Source organism: Pelodiscus sinensis, chromosome 11 (assembly GCF_049634645.1).
Source record: "Pelodiscus sinensis isolate JC-2024 chromosome 11, ASM4963464v1, whole genome shotgun sequence".
Classification (NCBI taxonomy): domain Eukaryota; kingdom Metazoa; phylum Chordata; order Testudines; family Trionychidae; genus Pelodiscus; species Pelodiscus sinensis.
In genome coordinates, this window is record NC_134721.1 from 49,832,505 (window position 1) to 49,847,366 (window position 14,862).

Here is a 14,862-nt window from a genome sequence, read left to right on the forward strand (position 1 = left end):
CTTTTGTCGACAGAAGTTTTGTCGACAGATACTGTCGACAAAGCTCCTGTCGACAAAGAGCGTCTAGACTACATTCAGTTCTGTCAACAAAGCAAGCTGCTTTGTCGACAAAACCGTGTAGTCTAGACACAACCCTAGATGCAATAACACCTTCTGTCAACAGGACTCTGTCGACAAAAGGCGTTATGCCTCGTAAAATGAGGTTTACCAGCGTCGACAAAACTGCTGAGTTCTGTCGACGTTATGTCGACAGAACTCAGTGGTAGTGTAGACGCAGGTATAGTTTTGTCGACAAAAGTCCACTTTTGTCGACAAAACTCTGTAGTCTAGACACACCCAGACAGAGCCCTTCCAAATTCATGGTTCATTCTGGTCAAGTTCACTGTTGTAGAATTTTTTAAATAGTTCATTTAATTATTTCAGCTATTGCAGGGGTTCCCAAACTTTTTGACACGAGGACCAGTAAATCCATTCATGAGCTTTTGGAGGACCAGTAACATTCATTTGCATATTCAATAAGCAAATGATGAATATTCAAATAAGTTGTTTCTCCCAAAGCCCCCAGTGCCAGTATTAGCAAAGCTTTTGATACAGTCACCCACAATATTCTTGCCAGCAAGTTAAGGGAATATGGATTTGATAAATGGACTGTAAGATGGATAGAAAGCTGGCTAGATCAGGATTTCCCAAACTTTTTACTTTAGTTGGAACCTGTTTTTTTTTTTTTCAGTACTGTCTTTTGCAGGCCAAAAATATAAATGCATATGAAAAATGAATACATTTTGCTGCATCCTCCATCCAGCCTGGGTCAGGGCTTGGGGGACCCGGCGCCACATGGAGGAGGCACTTCAGGAGGCGGGAGCAGGAGCAGATCGGGGGTAGGGTATCTGGCTAAGTGGGAGGTTGCAAGGAAGGGCAGGGTTGCCAGGTGTCCGGTTTTGTACTGGATAGTCTGGTATTTGAAGGTTTTGTCTGGGAAAGAAATTGAGAAATTACCAGACTGTGACAGGGCGCCTGCCCTGCACTGGGCCTTTAAGCCCAAGGCTCAGGTCTTGAGCCTTAGGGTGGCTGGAAGAACCCAGCTGAAGCGGTTAGGCTAATGAGAGCCCAGCTGTCAGCTATAAAGGGAGGAGCACAGTTTGCTAAGTGGAGAGCCAGTGGAGGGCTGATTGCAGAGTCAGCAGGAGTGCCTTGAAGGGAGACAAGCTGGAGATGACCAGCAAAGGTTGGAGGAGGACCAGCCAAGACCCTCCCTGGCTGGGGGCTGGAAACAAAGCCCCTGGCTTGCGGGCAGACCATGAGGCCGACTAGGTAAGCTGAGCTGTTGAGACAAATGCCTATGATGAGCAACCCATACAGACTGTAACTTGCCCTGAGAGGGGCTATGTGAGGACAGTCAGGGGGCACTGAGGCACACTGGGGGTGTGCACCCCCTGACACAGACATAGAAAATGCCTGGTATTTTCTGATTAGGTATGTTTTATTATAACTAGCTGCCTGGCTGGTAGATGTGCTCACACTGCCTGAGTGTGTCTACCTGCCAGGCAGTTTGCAGCTACTCCAGGGAGGGGGCAAAATGGAATCCCCGGCCAGACTCACTCATCTGCCAGGGTCTGCATGTGCCCAGGTCAATCCCGCTCTCCCCTCCCCCACCTTTCTCTTCCCGATCTCCCCAGTCAGCCCCGCTGCCCCCGTCCAGCCCTGCTTCCAGCAGCCGGTTCCCCCCGCCACCCACCAATCTCCCCCAGTCAGCCCCGCTGCCCCCATCCAGCCCTGCTTCCAGCAGCCGGTTCCCCCCGCCACCCACCAATCTCCCCCAGTCAGCCCCGCTGCCCCCGTCCAGCCCTGCTTCCAGCAGCCGGTTCCCCCCGCCACCCACCAATCTGCCCCAGTCAGCCCCGCTGCCCCCGTCCAGCCCTGCTTCCAGCAGCCGGTTCCCCCCGCCACCCACCAATCTCCCCCAGTCAGCCCCGCTGCCCCCATCCAGCCCTGCTTCTGGCAGCTGATTCTCCCGTCCTCCTCCTCCTGATCTCCCCCAGCCAGCTCCCCCTCCCCCCATGCAGCCCTGATTCTACCGCCTGCCCTCTCTGATCTCCGCTGCCAGACAGCCCCGCTACCCCCAACCCTGCTTCTGCCCCCCACCTGCCCACACCCCCCATCTCTGTGAGACAGCCCCGCTGCCTCCAACCCTGCTTCTGCCCCCCACCTGCCCACGCCCCCCATCTCTGTGAGACAGCCCCGCTACCCCAACCCTGCTTCTGCCCCCCACCTGCCCACGCCCCCCCATCTCTGTGGGACAGCCCCGCTACCCCCAACCCTGCTTCTGCCCCCCACCTGCCTACATGCCTGGATCTCCACGGGACAGCCCCAGTCCTGCTTTCACTGCCCACATCTCCACAGGAGAGCCCTGCCGCTCCCAGCCCTGCTTTGGCTGCCTGCCCGGATCTCCACTGGGACATCCCCGCTGCCCCCAGCACTGCTTCCCGGCAGCCAGTTCCCGCCCCGCTCTGCTCCCCCCCAGCAGCCATGCTGATGCCCTGTATTTTTTTCCCACGGCCCAGTACCAGGCCGCGGCCCACAGTTTGGGAAATGCAGAGCTATTTGAATCTGAAGTTTCAGTGTTGTGTCTAAGGGTCCTGGCAAAAAAAGAGTTGTAGGGTGGTGGCAACATCATTGTAGGTGAAGGAGTTGTGGTACTGCTACTCCTCGTGGAATGAGGAGTAATGGTAGTTCAAATTAGGATCTTTAATTCGAACTACCTACTCCATGCCATGTGCACGGAGTTCAGGCATGGAGTTTGGACTAAGGGGGATTTAAAAATGGTGGCACCCGGGAACATGCAAATGAAGCCCGGGATATTTAAATCCCAGGCTTCGTTTGCAACTCTGCTTGCCCTAGTTACCCTACTTAGCCAAACTAACGAGCTAGTGTAGATGTATCCTGTCATACTGGCCAGTTGGGCTATTGCATCTCATGCAGCATGACCAAGATCTGCCTTGGGTTGTTTGGTAAAATCACAAATGTCATTGTCTGAATGGCTTGCCATGCAAGAGTGGAGCAACAGCTTAATGGCTAACTTGACTCTGTGCACAAGTGTCTCCTTTGCCGCATAGTTCAGTGCTTGCTGTAGATAGGTATTAATACAGGTATTGTGCATGTAGTAGGTTCCTTCTATTGAATTCTTTAGTCCAGACTGTCTGGGACTGCTGTCTGCAGTGCAGTAATATTACAATAAGTTAAAATTTCATGATTAGTGCTTTTGTCTTGCGAGTGAAACTTTTCCCCATTCATTAAATCCTTCTGGACAGTAATGAGTTTTATAGGATTGACCTTCATCAAATGTTAGCAAAAGGTGCTGTCATAATGGCAGCTTTCACCACATACTACCAGACACAGAGGAGATTAAACATTTTTATTTCCTGTTCTACTGCTTCTTGTGTAATTAATAATTTGATCCAAGCTAGATTCATGGGTACTCGTGTCACATAAATATTTTCCTTCTTTCCCTAAAACTCTGCATTCTGTTGTGTGTTTGGTCATTCTAGATGGACCAAAGCAAAAACACATGGTCTGCACATACCCTGACTCTAAGGTAAACTCTAGACTCAGTCTAAACTTTAGTCTAAACTCAAACCCGATTCGAATTTTTATGGCTTTAATTCATCTTTATCTGTATTCAGAGTATGGAATCTGTAGGCGAAACATATAAAAAATTGAAGTAACATTTCAATTTTTTATGTTTTACAATAAAGGAGCCAGCCAACTATATGGCACCTTCTAAACATGTGTGAATTCTCAGCTATTAACAGATCAGCAAGAGATCTCAAAGAAATTCTCCTGAACTAGTATAATCATAAAAACCAACAATCCTGTGGCACCTTAGACTAACAACTTATTAGGCCACGAGCTTCATTAACATTGGTCCTACAACTGACAGGAAACCTCTCTTGCTGTTGTATATACCCTTAATTCTGTAATATCCACTCCAACTAATCTGAAGTTGGTTTTACCCACAAAAGCTCATGTCCTAATAAATTTGTAAATCTCTCAGGGCATGCCTACACAACAGAGTTAATTTGAAATAACTCTCATTATTTTGAAATAAGGCAGGCATCCACACAGCAAGCACGTTCTTTTGAAATTATTTTTTAAAAATGAGCGTGCTGTAGTGAAATAACCCCTCATTCTACAAGGAATAACACCGATTTTGAAATAACTCTTTTGAAATAGGGTGTTTGGATGCACAGCTGTGCTTTTTTGGAAATAATTGGCCCCCAGGGCTTCTCACAGCTGCTGTGGTGTCCACCCTGTCCACAGCGCTCAAAACTGTATAGTTTTCCTGCTCCTAAAGGGTTTAAAGGGAAAGGGCTTGTGGCACCACATCAGCCCTGCTAGCCCCATGCCACACAACAGTATCCCACACTGCTACTATGGCAGACCTCTGCGCTCCGTCCGAGCCCCCCATGGCTGCAAGTATGCAGGCAGCGACCTCTGAAGCCCCTGACCAGGGGCAAGAGAGGGCATCATGGTGGACTGGTGCAAAGATCCTGGATCTCAGAGGCCTGGGATGACCAATCCAACCTCCAGGATCTCCTTGTCAGGCACAGGAATGCTGTTGTGTACTGTGGGATGGCTGCCAGCTTGGCCCAGAAGAGCCACGTGTGCATGCTGGCCCAGGTGTGCATGAAGATAAAAGAATTGTGCCAGGCCTACACCAAGGCCAAGGAACAAAGTTTCCACTCTGCAACAGCACCCCAGAGCATCCTGGGAGAGGAGCCAGTCACCTCCCACCAGCCCCTCGTCATGGACTCTGGCTCCAGGAAGGTGTCCATTCCCACTCCACCGCTCCATGACGATGCAGTCCATCAGTCGGAATGGGTCTCCTGATGCCAGAAGTGGCGGTACACGGTGTGCAGGGGAGGATGGACTAGTATGTGGTGCAGGAGGAGCACCCAGGCCTGGGTGAGGAGGTCCCCCAATCCAGGTTAGTCGTTGTCCTCCTGCAGCACCACATGGGCAGCCCACGCAAACTGTGGCACGAGGTCTAAGAGCCTGGCACTGCTTTGCAGCAGGTCCAGTTCCATCATGGAAGTTCTGTGGCATCCACAAGTGCAACCAGACCATGCAGGGTGAGTTTGCTGTCCTTCAAGGAGGTAGGCAATGGAGAAGAGTCTGAAACGCAGCTGTAGAGGGGAGCTCCTTCAAGCACAACCCTCAGATAGTCACTTCCTGAGGCTGCTGTCCTGATGCTCTGTCCGGAGTGCTTCCGGGGGGCTTTAAATGCAATTCGGGCTTTAAATGCAATTCAGGCTCTAGTCAGTGTGGCTGCACTATTTCAGTTTAAATCTGCTCTATTTCTATGGGGGATTTGTAGTGTGGACACACTATTTTCAAAATAGTTATTTCAGGAGTTATTTCGAAATCGCTTATTTCAAAGTAGGCGCATAGTGTAGCCGTAATCTCAGGTGCCACAAGACTGCTTGTTTTTAAAGTTACAGACTAACATGTCAACCCCTCTGAGACTTTTTAGTATAATCCACACAAGATTGATAGAAGCTCCCAGGTCTTGGATGCAGAAGTCCTACAAATGATGCCGAATGCTTGGTTGGTTTGTACATACTTATGGTCCATCAGTAAATAGCTTGGTGAGGCTATGAAACGGAGACATACCATTCCACCCTTGTAAAGCTGTTGGGTTCCACTGTCATATTCCTATTTAAAACTTTTGTATATTAATATCCTTTAGATTGGTGTCTGAGGAACAGTTAATTTACGTTTGGAGGGATATTCAGCTTTTTCTTTGGATTCTGAACACTTATTTGACAGCCATTTTTAACTGAAATCAGTTGGCGTTGTGATATCTAATAGGCACCCTCACCTTCATTTGTGAACACAACGCAAATAAGAGCTCTGTCCTGCAATCCTTGGGAAATCAAATGTACCATAGACTAAAGTAGGTGGTATGGATGTCAAAAATATGCAGGTTTTTCTTAGGATTATTACTCTGCAATGTTATTGCAGGATGTTTGATAACATAGTTCAGGATGATATAAAATATTCTAATCTAAGAATATAGAATAAATATTTCCCTACTTTGGTTTGAGATATAGAATCTAAGTAGTTGTTGAAGGGTATGCTCCCTTGACAGTACGGAAAGTCCCCAACGTCCATTGTAAGCCCCCTTTCCCTAGGGCCAACACAACCTGCAGGTTTAGTTTTAACTAGTGCCCCTTTCACAGGGTATATACAGCTCTACGGCCTAGTCAAGAGTATGTGTCCCTCTATCAGGGTACTTATGGCCTTACAGCCCAGCCAAAAGTACAGGTTCCTCCAAGAGTATGTGTACCTCTATCAGGGTACTTATGGCCTTACAGCCCAGCCAAAAGTACAGGTTCCTCTATCGGTATTTACAGCCCTATGGCCCAGTCAACAGTATTGGTCCCGCGATCAGGGTATTTCTGGTTTGAGGCCTCGTCAGCTCTCCAAGGGCTGGGGAGCTGCCTATTTGGAGATGTGGGGGAGAGGTAGGTGGACCCAGGCCCTCCCACTCCACTAGGTCCCAGCCCAGGGTCCTGTAACAGAGGCAACTACTGCTGCCTGCTCAGTGGGGATTCCTGCCGATACACCAAGCTCCCTGCAGGCTAATCCTCCACCATGGGCTACTTCCTGCCACCCTCTGTGGGTTATTCAGCCCATTGGACTCCTGCAGGCAGGGCTATGGCAGCAGCTGCGGGTGCTGCTCCTTGGGTAGCTGTGGCTGCTGGAGGGATAACTCCAGAACTCTGGCCCAAGCTCACTGGCTCCCTGAGCTTTTATATCCTGCCTCTCCTGGGAGCATGCCCAGCAGGACTGTGAGGGTGGGGCCTCTTCAGCCAGCTGGGCCAGGGCAACTCTGCCCCGTCACAGTTGTATTGACTCATAGTTTGCTCTTATCAAGTGAGGGGCATTCTTGAGGATTTGGCAGGAGGCTCTCATCCTTGAAGCAGTAGGTGATTGATGGTTCCTCCTTCTATACAGTGAAGTAATGATGTGCCAGCTGCACTGCGTGTTGCCTGATGACAGTTACTCCCCATCTGTATGGACATGGACAGGAGGCCCACCCGTAGCTTCAGACTTTCGTCTAACTCTGGTAGGTTTTATCACTATAACAATTGTCTCTTACCAGAACATGCAGATCTGTAGTTACTAAGCCAACAAACTACATCTTACAACAAGAATAACTGGTCTGCTCATTGTGCTCCTGCATTGTTTCTCTTCTGAGTGGTTTTCAAATCCTAACATGATTGCTAGTATCATTTACATGCACAGCAGCAGGTGTACCTAATTGCAAAGCTGACTGGCAAAAACACAGCTTGGAGCATATTGCATCACTTAAAAACAATTTCTCAAAAGTCATCTCAATATCCACATCTCTTGTCTTTTGCTCAGTCAGCAGTGGTTTGCTACCTCCTTTCATCCTCATCCCCATGTGTAACAGAAAAAAAGTTGGGATACTCTGAGATGTTCTATACCTTGGGGAACCCCCATGTTCTTCATCTGTATATAATTGTGATATTGCATATAAAAGCATACCATATGAGATGTGATGGTCCCCCTATGATTTATGAAAATTGACTTATGCATAATTATATTAATAACTCAGACACTTTGGAAAAAGTGCCTCGTAACCTGTTAATGTTACAATCTACTAGATCTGTATATCCTATTTTGGTTCATGTATCCTTATATGAAAAGTTAAAAATATGAAGTGGGAGACTGTTTATAGTTTTAAATATGCTAATGAGAACCATTACTGGTGCCCCAGAAGCCTTAATCACTTGGTGATCAACTTAACTTATAAACAGCCTTGTTGGTTCTGTAAGTCTAAGCAGTGGTTAGTCCTAGGAAGACATGTGATCATAGCAACTGGTACTGGGATGCCATTTTGACCCTGGTATTTTTCCATGGAAAGTGGGGCTGTAGAACAAAAGGTTCCTGCCTGGGGGGAGGGGGGGGGGAGACTATTTAAGCAATGGGATGCTATCAGCCCTTTATTTTCAGCTGGCCTGGAAAACCCTTAAAGGATACAAAGGGCTGGAGACCCCGGTCAGGGTAAAACAACCTCAAACCTGAAGACTGTGCCAGAAATAAGAATAGCTCTTTAGGATAAGAATCTGCTTGCAATAAGTTTTTAGTTAATTAGAACTAGCTAGGTATATTCTTTTCATTTTAATTTAGTAACTAACTTTGTCTTTTCATTTGCAACCTCTTGAATTCTACTGGTTTTAACTTAATCAAAACACTTGTTTACTATCAAGAGCAGTGTAAATAATTGTTACCCGGGGGAGGAAGCAATCAATGTGCATCTCTCTCTTTCATTCATAGAGGGGGCAAACATCCTCATGAGCTTTCCTTGTCTAAAACTTTTTTACACCGAGAGACTGATTTATTTGGGGGTTTGATCCCTTTTTAAGAGTTGGTTTCTGGGTGCCGTGCCTTAGAACTGCATTCTCCAGAGCTGAAGTGCTTCAGTGTCTGCACTGCTTTTCAGGGTGCAGTAACCCCAACTGTGTCCCTTGTGTAGGGGAGACCAGAGAATCTGGCCCAGTGGGACAGGATGGTGGGAGGCCCAAAGAGCAAGAAGGCAGGTGTCATTAAAACATGCTGTAAGTTGGGGAATCAGCCAAATATTAGCTCCTCGGAGACAACAGCAGAGAGAGAAACCAATGGCCAGGCAGGATGTCAAACAACCATCAGCAGCCATTGTCCAGCAAGGCTGCTTTGATTCAATGACTCACCTGTATAAGGCCACACCAGAGGACTTGCTCAACCTTGCCTCAGGACTTAGCAATGCCCAACAGACATGTGTAGACTTATAGTCCCCCAGCACATGAAACAGAGTATAAAAGAGAACTCTGGCCAAGCATGGAATCCCTTTCTCCTTCCTCCACTTGTGCTGCAAGCAACAACAACGCTGAAAAGAAGACAGAAGACTCTAACAGAGGGGGATGGTCCAGGTGAGGGTGAAACCTATATACTGGGGTGGGGAACATAAGGCCCGGGGACTGGCTTGCCTAGATCTGGCCCCTGAGTCTTGGGGCTCCCCTCCCAGACCACACCTCCATTCTTCCACCTAGACCTCAGGCCAGTTTCTCAGAAGCCCCCCTCCCTCCCACTGAAACCCTCATTTTGGCCTATGGGGGGGGGGGCCACATCAGTGAGATGTGTGTGTGTGTGGGGGGGGGGTGCTTCTCACTTTTGTGTGGACCCTGGTTGATGTTTCTGTGGGTCAGTGGCCCCCAAGTCACAAAAGGACCCCTGCCATATACTATGAACTGCAATATCCAGTGGATTGAGGGAAACAGATCAATCAGTGTTTTCTCAAAGTGGTCCACAGACCCACACTGCTTCCCGGGGCTCCCCTTGGCATCAACTGGGAGCCACGAGGCCCTGTGGCTGTGGAGCCAGTAAGTAAACAAACTATGAGCGGCTGGTGGTAGCTTTCTCAGAGTGGGTCCATGAACCACTTTGAGAATCACTGATCTGATGTTGCACAGCTTAACAGGGTGAGAGTTTAGACTACATGCTTATCTGTCTGTTCGGTAACTACTCTTGACATTTTTTGCCTGTCACTTAAATCTGTCTTTTGCAGTCAATACATTCGTTTACCTGTTGATCTTTACCAGTGAGTTTGCCTCCAGTGTTTGATAAACTTGATCAGGTTTTGCAAAGGTTAGTTTATATCCAATTGTCATTAATGAAGCGGTGAATTAAAAAATTAGCACTGCTCATCTTAAGTAGTACATGATAGTCCATGCCTGAGGTATAGGGCTGGGGAAGGGAGATTTGACTAGAGTCTTTCTCTGAGTGATTCATGGGTGGCACTGGGAGCATTCTTGCAATATAACTAGGTGTAAGGCTCAACCATGCTGTTTTGCTGAGTGATCACAGCACCTGGAGGGGTTTGCTGCTGCGTGTCACTTGCAAAGCACTGCAGGTCAGCCCAGGCTAGAGAATACAGGGGGCACAGCAGTCCTGTGTAGCACCCTGGGGATCCCATCACAGCTAAATGGGAGGGAGAGTCATTAGCTTCTGGACGTGTATGATTCCCCATCCTCAGACTGAAAAAATGATTGTTCAGTGGAATCCATTCCTAGACGAGGTTACACAGGAGAGAAGAGCCAAGTAGCTCTGTGTTCCTTAAGGAAATGAGATCACCGCTGTTTGCACTTCCAGCTCCTTGTGCCATCGTCTCCATTCCATTGCTTTGTATCCTGTGTCCTTTATACCGGAACAGAGTTGTAAACGGTGAAGTCCCCAGCAGTGTGTGCCAAATTTACACCTTGTGGGACCGGTTACTCTGGGGAGGCGTTTTATAGTCTTGCAGTTGGCAACTATTCAGCTTATTTGTTAAATACTCTCTGCCTAGGCAGGGGTGATGACTTCCTGGTGGTGCCTCCACCTAGTAACCCTAGCAACAGTGCTCCATGTACTTTCTAGATACAAATTAACCCTTTAGTACCCAGGAACGTATTGGTTGATAGTAATTCTGTCTGGGAGCCTTTCCTGTGCGCACGGGTTCCCCAATATGTCCACAGACAAAATTAGGAGCAAAGAATAAAGGTTAAGAGGCTTTCTTGGTGGACATAAGAGTGAAGAGAGTATACAAAATCTTATGGCAGGAATGGTCCATGCTCCCCCCCCCTTTAAATTCCTAATTCAAATCTCCCTGTAAGTGTAGCCCAATGTACACGGATAAGAGAAGTGTTCCACCCTTTGGAGACTTACTCTTCGGAACCTGGAACAATGGACTCTATAGCTCAGTCTGTACCCATGTTCGATGAGAGTCTGACCTGTATTACAGGCTTCAGCAACAAACCTTCCACAAGCTCCTGATTCTAGGTTAGGAGAAGGTCTTGAGTGAAAGAATGGCCTCTACGATGTATTTGGAAGAGTTTGTGCATCTCTGTGTGTCCTCCTAAACAGTAAGAGCCAGGCCAACCAAATGTGCGATGGAGCTTTCTCTTATCATAATTCAAAGCAAGGTAAGGGATTGGTTGTACTAGGACAGCGGGATGGGCATGGAATGTGATTGTTTCTCACACGGAAAGGGGAGAGTGTGATAGCAGGGAAGTTATGCTCCCAAAAGGACCATAGGGAGGCAGCATGCTTGGAGGACAGTTATACTGCTGAGTGGCCACAGGGGGCAGCTGCTGCCCTTGTAGTGCAGCCTCCACCATCCTGGCCTGGCTATGGGGAGCAGCTGCCAGCCAGCCCATCTCTCCCTCCACTGAGTCCCCCCTGCCCTGACTCCTACACCTCACACCTCCAGCCCGCTATCTGGGAGGACCTGAGCAATGCCAAGTAAATCTTCTAGTACGTTATATTACTAATGCAAATATAAAAATCCTTTTTTGGTGCTCCTTTACCAGCCAGTTCTTCATAGTGAATAGGAATGGTTGTAGAGCTATTTGCCACGCACCTGAAAGCTGCACATTCCACCCTTCATTGGTTTCTCCATATCAATGGATAAACCTGTTATCAGCTCAAATCCCTGTCCTTACAGTTAGTAACAAAGGGTCTCAAGTTATCTGTCTGTCAAGCCAGCTGCTTTTCTCTTTCTTGGTTTGGTTCTTTGAAAGATTTTCTTACTGTTGAATAGTATATTTCTCAGCTTCAACACCTAATAGCTGTCTCAGGCCTGTCCTGTTCTTGCTTCAGAAGTATCTGCAGGTAAGTCAATTTCTCTTTATGGTTCAATTGGGTCAATATACTTGGCTCTGTGTATGACATTGAATTGGTGAGGGAAAGGTAAGGTTATAACCTACAATGGGGTTATTTGAGCCACGACTACACAGTGTCTCCGCTATAATCATAGAGCTGGAAGAGACCTCAGGAGGTCATCAAGCTCAGCCCCCAGCCCAAGGCAGGACCAATCCCAACTAAATCAACCCAGCCAGGGCTTTGTCAAGCCGAGACTTAAACGCCTCTAGGGATGGAGATTCCAACACATCGCTAGGTAACCCAGTCCAGTGCTTCACCACCCTCCTAGTGAAATAATTTTTCCTAATATCCAACCTAGACCTCCCCCACTGTAACTTGAGACCATTGTTCCTTGTTCTGCCATCTGTCACTACTGTGAACAGCCTTTCTCCATCCTCTCTGGAACCTCCCTTCAGGAAGTTGAAGGCTGCTATCAAATCCCCCCTCACTCTTCTCTTCTGCAGACTAAACAAACCCAAATCCCTCCCTTAGTCTCTCCTCATAGGTCATGTGCTCCAGCCCCCTAATCATTTTGGTCACCCTCCACTGGACCCTCTTCAATGCATCCACATCCTTTCTATAGAGGGGGGAGCCCAGAATGGGACACAATACTCCAGATGTGGTCTCACTGGAGCTGAATAAAGGAGAATAATCACTTTTCTGGATCTGCTGGCAATGCTCCTCCTAATGTACCCTAATATGCCATTAGCCTTCTTGACTACAAGGACACACTGTTGGCTCATATCCAGCTTCTCATCCACTGTAACCCCCAGGTCCTTTTCTGCAGAACTGCTACTTAGCCATTCGGTCCCCAGCCTGTAACAATGCTTGGGATTCTTCTGTCCCAAGTGCAGGATTCTACACTTGTTGAACCTCATCAGATTTCTTTTGGCCCAATCCTCTAATCTGTCCAGGCCACTCTGGACCCTATCCCTGCCTCCAGCATATCTACCTCTCCCCCATTTTAGTGTCATCCACAAACTTGCTGAGGGTACAATCCATCCCCTCATCCAGGTCATTAATAAAGATGTTGAACAAAACCGGTCCTAGAACAGATCCTTGGGGAACTCCACTAGAAACACAAATACAAGGTGTTCCCACCTGTCAGCGAGGATCTAGACAGTGCTTGGTACTGCCATGAGGGCTGGGGACTGTATCTGATGATCTCTCGAGGTCCCTTCCAGTTCCAGTGTTCTATGATAAGTTGCCCTTGTGTACATCCTTTCTGCACTAAAGTCGATAACGTGTATAGGAACTGATGCGTTATAAGTCCTCACATTCCCTGCTCTTTAGCTGCACACAAAAAAAAAATCCCCAATATGCTCAGAAGGAAGTCAGCTGTAGAGAAAAAATTCACCATTTCAAGTTGTTTTGCTAAAGTCTAAGTTCTTTGGAATGTATCTTGGATTTATAGTAAGGATGGGTAATGTTGCCTTGAATTTTATCAACTGAAGGATCTTTCACTCTGTACTGGCGCTGAGGAAGTATTGAAAGTTTAATGATCCAAGTGGCCTGAATTTTAATTCATTTATCTTGCAGCTGTTTGAAAATAGTGGAATACCAGACAGTTTTCTAACATTCTGCATTGTATAAAGTGCAGTACTTTACTAAACCTTCACTTTCCAAGAATGTCTCTCAACTCCCACAAGGATCCGCATTCTCTCCAATGTTGTACAAATTACTTTGGAATGATCTACCATGTACCAAGTCTTGCACATCTGTGTAGGCAGATGTCATATGCCCCGGCACTCAGTTACACTGACATACTTGAGTGTTAAGCCGTGGAGATACAGTGGATTTGGAGATTAATCACCCATCTTGTAACTTCTCAGTTTGAGACACACATGTTGGTGGGTCAGAAAATGGGTACAAAGTGATAAAATAGTTTAAACTAGTACTGATTTGTCATTTATTAGGTATGCTGAACCAGAATATCTGAAGCAATGGATGGGATGCACATCATCATGATAACATTGACTTGATGATGATAGAGAACTGACCTCCTTTTGCTAATGCTTTGGGACTTGCTGGTAAAGTGTGATATGAGAGCCTGTTGGTAGCGTAATTGTTGTTAAATGCTTTTCCTGCTGTACACACACCATTGTCCCCATTGTTTTGCTTGCCATCTTGACCTCTACATGAGTCAAATTTGTAATGACATAACTGAGATTGGAATCTTTTCTAGTTTGTTGTGTAAAAGTCAATCTGGAGTGGAAAAATAAGGCATTTTTATTTATACATCAAAGAAATCATACTCATCTTCTTTCAGTGTGTGGCCCATAACTCTAAGCAACATGAATATTTAAAGATCAGGATCTTTCTAACCAAATGTGAAATATATCAACTCATTTGACAGTAAACAATTTTAAAAAAAATCCTACTAGTCTTGATGGTGGAGTGATGATGTGCTTAAATCTGTTACTGCTTCTAATGCAGTTGGCACAGTTTTGATAAGGATAAGTAACCTACAGGTGCCCTTTTGGGTCTGAATCAAAGATTGTTTCTGTCTATTTCCTTGAACATAATAAAATGCAAGGGTGTGTCTAGACTACATGGCTCCATCGACGGAGCCATGTAAATTAGTTTACTCGACATAGTCAATGAAGCAAGGATTTAAATAATCCCCGCTCCATTAAAATAAAACTGGCCACCCCTCTGTGCTGACAATCAGCTGATCCGGCACAGCGCAGCAGTCTAGACACAGCGTGGTCGACAAGGGAAGCCTTTATCAACCGCTCGTGTAAACCTCATGAAACGAGCCTCGTGAAACGAGGTTTACAGGAGTGGTCGACAAAGGCTTCTCTTGACTGTGCCACATCTAGACTGCCACACTGTGCCGAATCAGATGATTGTCGGCACAGAGGGGTGGCCAGTTTTATTTTAATGGAGCGGGGATTATTTAAATCCCTGCTTCATTGACTGTCGAGTAAACTAATTTACATGGCTCTGTCGATGGAGCCATGTAGTCTAGACACACCCCAATGTTAACTGATATTTTTCACAACTGCTGGATGTGTATCTAAAGCTATTAAATTACTGCACAGTAAACTTAATTTTATTTAGAAACATCAGAAGCCTTCCTGGGTTTTTATACAAAGTGACTGTCGTGCTTCTTTGGAG

The 14,862-nt window shown here is 46.8% G+C and overlaps 1 long non-coding RNA gene across 1 annotated transcript; it reads left to right on the forward strand.

The window, feature by feature from the left end:
* The first annotated feature begins 1,180 nt into the window (after positions 1–1,180).
* On the forward strand, positions 1,181–14,322 carry LOC142830990 (uncharacterized). The gene is made up of 3 exons (XR_012906574.1): positions 1,181–1,311; positions 7,018–7,129; positions 13,659–14,322. It is a non-coding gene; the product is annotated as an uncharacterized LOC142830990 (long non-coding RNA).
* The last annotated feature ends 540 nt before the right edge of the window (positions 14,323–14,862 follow it).